At 39.1% G+C, this 6,302-nt stretch overlaps 2 pseudogenes; both read right to left on the bottom strand.

Moving 5' to 3' along the window:
* Window positions 1–1,632: 1,632 nt before the first annotated feature.
* LOC111813699 lies at window positions 1,633–2,408 on the bottom strand (annotated as a pseudogene).
* A 1,491-nt stretch (window positions 2,409–3,899) lies between these two features.
* On the bottom strand, window positions 3,900–5,042 carry LOC101591090 (annotated as a pseudogene).
* Between the last annotated feature and the right edge of the window lie 1,260 nt (window positions 5,043–6,302).

Genomic DNA, 6,302 nt, shown 5'->3' with positions numbered 1-6,302 from the left:
GTTGTTAACCATCCAGAAGACAAGCTTATTGTTATTACCATACAACTTAGGCTCTTAAGCTTAACTTCACTATCTGTCTGCATATAAAACTTCTTAGGCATAACATGGAACAGGTATTTTTCATCAAGTATTGATATATTGAACTTTGAGTCCCTGCAGAATATGATAAAAACATTTAAAAATTAGAATATATTTTAAAAATAGGCATAAAGAATTATATACTACTTATGTTTACACATAAGTCCAAAAATCTCACCATATAGAACCTTAAAGCAGGACAGTCCCACAATATTCCTTTTCCTGTCTCTTGTTTTCATTCACCACCCCCTTCTTTTTGAACAACCATCTACCCGAAAGACATCATAGCAGCAACTGGCATGTCATGACAAGCATGTGCTGGGAATTAAACTCAGGACCTTGTGCTTGCCAGGCAGGCACTTGTGCTGCCGAGTTATCTCTCTGGCCCTACCAAAATTTCATTAACATCAGAAACACTCCATTTTGAGGGACAGCCAAGTAGCTCAGCAGATTCAAGTGCCTCAAGCATGTGTAGGGGATTTGATCCCCAGGCCTGCCGGGCTGGCTCTGTCCCCAGGACATTCTCAGACAGTGATTGAGACTGGGCATGGTGGAGTGCATCTGTAATCCCAGTTCTTGGGAGGCTGTAAACAGTTAACCATCAATTGACCAAGATCATCAGATTTTTGTCTCTGGCATCATGACCAGGTATGGCCACATTCACCATATTGACATGGTGACCTGAAAGATAACCAACCCTAGGCTGAGGATAGCTCATGGGAGTTAGTATGAATCCATAGCCACAGTTCCTCTGTGTGTGTGTGTGTGTGTGTGTGTGTGTGTGTGTGTGTGTGTGTATGTTTACCTCCATAATCATTGCAGTTAAAGGCTACTATTGTTGAGGATATTTGTATTTTATGGTAAGGCCTTGAGACCTTTTCCTTATTAGAATAGAAAATGATCACTGATCAACTCCAAATAGCACAAATAGTAGACTATCATCCTGAATATGTGGATGTTATTACTGCATCAGAAAGAAATTATTTACCAGTTTAAAGGCTTCAGTAATTGCTTCACACACTGGGAATGGCCCCTCCTTTTCACAGTAGGATTCACCTTGGGGTGCAACTCACATGGCCCTAACTGTGTGAGCAGGTTGAAACTATTCTATAGATATGACTGAAGATTTATTTAAATAACATCCTAGCCTGTGTACCTTATCCAACTATGAAAACAGGTACCAAAAACTTCCAGAATTATAGTTCTTGCTTCATGTTTTGTTTCAGTGAAACCTGAACAAATAACTGTTTGGAAAATTTAAATCATGGGTCAATCATCACAGAGCTCAATACAAAGCAATATCTGGTTTCAAGTCAAGATACAATGTACCTGGTCATTAAATTACTTCGTCACTTAGCAGAATGGGATGACAGGAGTGGTTTTGCCTTGTCTTACCCCAGGACACAAGTTCAAAGAAAATGACTCATTGTAGAAGAGAATCCACCCTACTAATGAGTCCCCCGCCCAGGTTTCCTTCGTGTTCCTGATTCTCAAAGTATAGATGAAGGGATTTAGCATTCGAGGGACTGTAGAATACGCTGCAATCTTCCCTGGTCAACCTGTAACTATGGACCCAATGTACACCCAAAAATCTGTCCCATAAAATAAAGAAACAGCTGATAGTTGGGACCCACAAGTGGAAAAGGCTTTATGCTTCTCTTCTAGTGATGGCATTCTTGTAACAGAAGATACAGTACAAATGTAAGGGAAAATAATTACAGAGATAGGAATACCACCAAATATGCAAACAGCATCATATTTCAGGGTGTAAAGAATGAGAGTATCAGAGCAGGAAAGGTTTATGATCTGGGTAAGTTCACAGAAGAAGTGGGGGATTCTTCAATCTGTGTAGACAGACAGCTAAGGCAACATCAGGCTGTGGAGCAGGGCTTGAACAATGTTAAATAACAGAAAGAACAGAGAGTAGAGATGCAGTAGAACAGTAGACTAGAGATGCAAGAGTTCACGATGATCATGTGTCTGAGGAGGTGACAAGTGGCCACAGAGTGGTCATAGGCCCTCACTGTGAAGAGGCAGTTTTCCAAGCATCCAAAAATAATGACAAAGGCAACCTAAGAGAGGAAGGCTGTGTAAGTGATGTTCTGATCCTGTGTTTGGATGTTCACCAGCATTTTGGATGTTGTAGTTGTGCTCATGCAGATGTCAGTGAAGGATAAGCTGGAAAAAATTCATGGAGGTATGAGGGTAGGGGTCAGGATAATAGCCAAGATAGTGAGCAGGTTTCCAGGGATGCTGACCAGGTACACAGTCAGTAAGAGGTTGAAGATGAGCGCAGCTCTGGGCCATCTGTCAGTCCCAAAAGGCAGCATTCTGGGACAGCTCTTTGATTTATAGATTTCCTTGCTGTTAAAGGGTCTGATAGAACTGGGGCAAAATATTAAAATATCTGGACAGCAGCACATGTGAATATATTAGAGACCCACCTCTGTGTACACCCAGATCTTTAGACACTGTCCTCTGGAACTGTGAGAACAAATTCTGTGGTTAATCCTTGTCCATTTCTGGTAATTGCTACAGCCCTACCAATACTTGTACTCATCAGTTCACTGCCCAGTATTACAAGAATAAAAGTAAATGTAAAAAATTTGTAGGTCTCATCATATTTTAAAGTGCTGATTTCTCATGAGGAGTCAAGTAAATCTGTCCTTGTGGATAGAGTGGTTGAGTGTGGATGCAAATATTTAGAAGACTGCTCCAAGAGAATTAGAGATGTTTGATGGGAGTCACAGGGGGCTTATTTCTCTTCATCCTATTCATGCCTTTTCTCCTTTTCTCCTTTTTTCACTTTTCATTTCTTTTTTTGTTTTTGTGGTACTGGGGATCAAACTAGGGACCTTGTGCTTATGAGGCAAGCAAGGGCTTAAGCCACTGAGCTAGCTTCCCAACCCCTTGTTTCTTCACAAAATGAAGAATATCTTTTAATAGACTATCTTTCCTCATTTCCAAACCATTTGGTAAGGGGCACTGTGTTACCTGATTGGTTTCCAGAGGAGCAACAATATATTGGTAGATCTTACCTGGGTATTCACGACAGAAGTGGTGTCATCAGGAGCTGCAGGGAGACTAAGACAGTTGGTAGGCTCTAGGTCAGGAAGTATCAACTCTTGGGAGACACTCAGGTGTTATTTTGTGATATGTATGGGGCTGCTGAAAGGGCTGGCTTCACGCTGACTCCTGAAGACCCTGTAATCATGGCAGGGACCTTTATCCAAGAATACACTCATCAGACCACTGCCCAGTATTACAAGAACAAAAGTAAATGTAAAAAACCCCAAAAGCTCCTTATTAGACCAGCTACTGTAGGATCATGCTGATCCCAAAGGTTCATATTCTCATAGATCAACTCTGCAGATATAAGGATTTCATAATAACTTGACTCCCCAATGTTATATTTTCTCTGGTTATCTCCACTTCATGGGCTTTGAATACAAGTACAATACATTTTAGTAACATATTCCCACGTTCCTCTTAAATTACAAATAAAGACAGCTGTATGTAATTATGGTAATTAAATCAGGAAACTTGATTCCTAATTCATGTATAAGTCTGTGTCATATATAATTCAGTACATACAACATAGTTTTTAAAAAATATGTGAATAGTTTATTCCAGCTCTGAGAAATGGGAGAAAAATGAACATATATTTCCACACACTACTCTAAGTTATTTTATTTTATTTTACTTCTTCTTAGCAAGGATTGAACTCAGGACCTTGCACTTGCCAGGCAGGTGCTCATGCTACTGAACTATCTCCCCAGCCCCCAAACGCTATTCTAACTGTCATTAATTTTGAAAATTTAAAGTACATAAAAATGTATATATGTAAATATCATATATATATATATATATATATATATGTAAACATATATATCCAGATCTTAGTCTCATTGGTGTTTATTATCTTTTGCTTTCAAATATGTCATTAAAAGTAACCTAACACTTCTGCCAATTGATAACTTAAAATTGTTTGTCTTGCATTCAGTTTGTTAATCACTTACATGATTGATCGAACTGTACAATGGAAGATGTCAAAAAACCTTGATTTTAAGTAATACTGTATGTCAGTTACCCATTGCATGAATTTTTTCATCATCATTCACCACTTCACACATTCTGTACTTCTTTATGCAGTCTACTTTAGCTACTAGTGCTGTACATATCTTCATCTTCTGGATGGGACTGCCCTTGATCCATGAGTTTAGGGTCAGGCATAAATGGGGTAGTACCTGAGGTGGGTTCTGATTTTATCACTGTTTCAGAACTGACTTCTGTTGACCAAGACACTGAGTGTTTCAGGATGTGAGCTGTTTCTGCAGGTATTTCTTTTCATCAGATATTCTTAGCTTAGATTTTCCTTTAGGCTCCAGGAGTGATTCTTTTTTGGGGCTTTTTGTCCACAATGATATAAATGCTTCCTAAATTTGCTGCCTTGTAGCATATGCTTTTTTCCCAGTTACCTTAGCAATTATTACTGACTGAACAGGGTAACAAACAGTTGCTCCTAAAGTAGCCAGTCCTAGTGGATAAGCAATTTTCTTAAATCTAGAACCTTTTTTTGCTGAGAGCAAGCCTGCCAATCCTGAAACTGCAATCACTCCCAATTTTGGAAGAAAATCTCAAGAAGGATTCTTCAGATAGGCATATGAATCTTTTCCAAATTGTACTTTATCCATTATTCCATTTTTCACAAAGACACATGTACTCCTGCACCAGCCAATGTAACAACCAGTTGTACTGCGGATAGATGCAAAGCCCATTTGTAAATAACCAGGCTGCTCCTCAACGTATTTAGATTGAAGAGGTGGCCCAGTATATATGGGGGGCTGCTCTGGTCTTACCAGCTGCTTTTTGGATTCCTCCTCTTTGGCCATACATACACTTACAGCTGCATATATCACACTCACAGGCATGCTGGTCAGCTTTCTTATTCTAAAGGGTGCCATCTCTTTGACCCTCTCCGACCAAGTTTTCTTATCAACATAGTTTTTAATATTATTCCATTTATAAAATGCAAGCACTCTGGAGTGTCTTTGTAAATAAGATTGATGTATCAATCATCAGAGTATGTTTTATATTTTATTTATTTATTCATTTATTTATTTTTATGTATTTGGTACAGGGTCTACAAGGTGTGCAGGGTCTCACTACGTAGATCAGACTTGTAGTGATCATCCTGTTCTCAGCCTCCCAAGCGCTGGGATTACAGGAGTGCACCACCATGCCCATTCTCAATCCCTGTCTCAGCGCACTTGAGGGGTGGGGCCACTGCACTCTGCCTAACCAGGCACTTTAGTCCACTGAGCTGTCAGCCCCACCATGTTTTATGTTTTACACAGAAGATTTAATGGACCTATTTGGTCAATGCAGAGTGCTAGGAATACATGCAGGACCAACAATCTGTGGTAAGAAATTCAACATATTTTTCAGTATCGTCACCATAGTTTTAATTTTTTTATCAAAATATTATGTCTTTGTTCACCATTTTAACTCTTCATTTAAAAAAGAATTAAAGATAAAATATAGAAAACCATCTATAAAGTTATAAAATATTTTCAGATTTTTCAGGAACCACAGAGAGAAGAGTAACTTGCAAAAATAAGATAAAATAAGTAAATAAGAAATCAAGAAAAAAAGATAAAATTATTCCTGTAATGAAAATTAAAATTTTAATGGCTGGCCAAATAGCTCAGCAGATTAAAGCACCTGCAAGCAGGTGCAGGGGCTGGGGGTTCAATCCCCAGGTCTGCTGTGCTGACCCTAACCCCGGGGCATGCTGAGATGGCAATTGAGACTGGGTGTGGTAGAACGCACCTGTAATCCTAGCTCTTGGGAGGCTGTGAATAGGCGGATCACTATAAGTCTGATCTAGTAGTGAGACCCTGAACACTCTGTAGACGCTTCCATAAAACACAAACAAAAAAAGAAATTAAAATTTTAAAAATGCAAATGAGACACAATGGGTGGAGGTCAAAGGTTCTATGGATACATGTTCATGAGCAAGAGAGTGGTTTCTCCTAGGTAGTGACAGAAAAGGTCCCAAGAGGAGATAAATTTTCAAGAGAAGGCTGACAGCATTTTTGGATGATGAATAGATGGATAGATAGACTGATAGTGGATATACGTATGAGTTGATAGACAAATGCACACATACAGAAGTATAGATACAGGTATAGATATGGATTTAGATATAAGCATTTCTGTGG

This window comes from Octodon degus, unplaced genomic scaffold, assembly GCF_000260255.1.
Source record: "Octodon degus isolate 3935 unplaced genomic scaffold, OctDeg1.0 scaffold00214, whole genome shotgun sequence".
Classification (NCBI taxonomy): domain Eukaryota; kingdom Metazoa; phylum Chordata; class Mammalia; order Rodentia; family Octodontidae; genus Octodon; species Octodon degus.
This window is presented reverse-complemented; position numbering and strand designations above follow the sequence as displayed.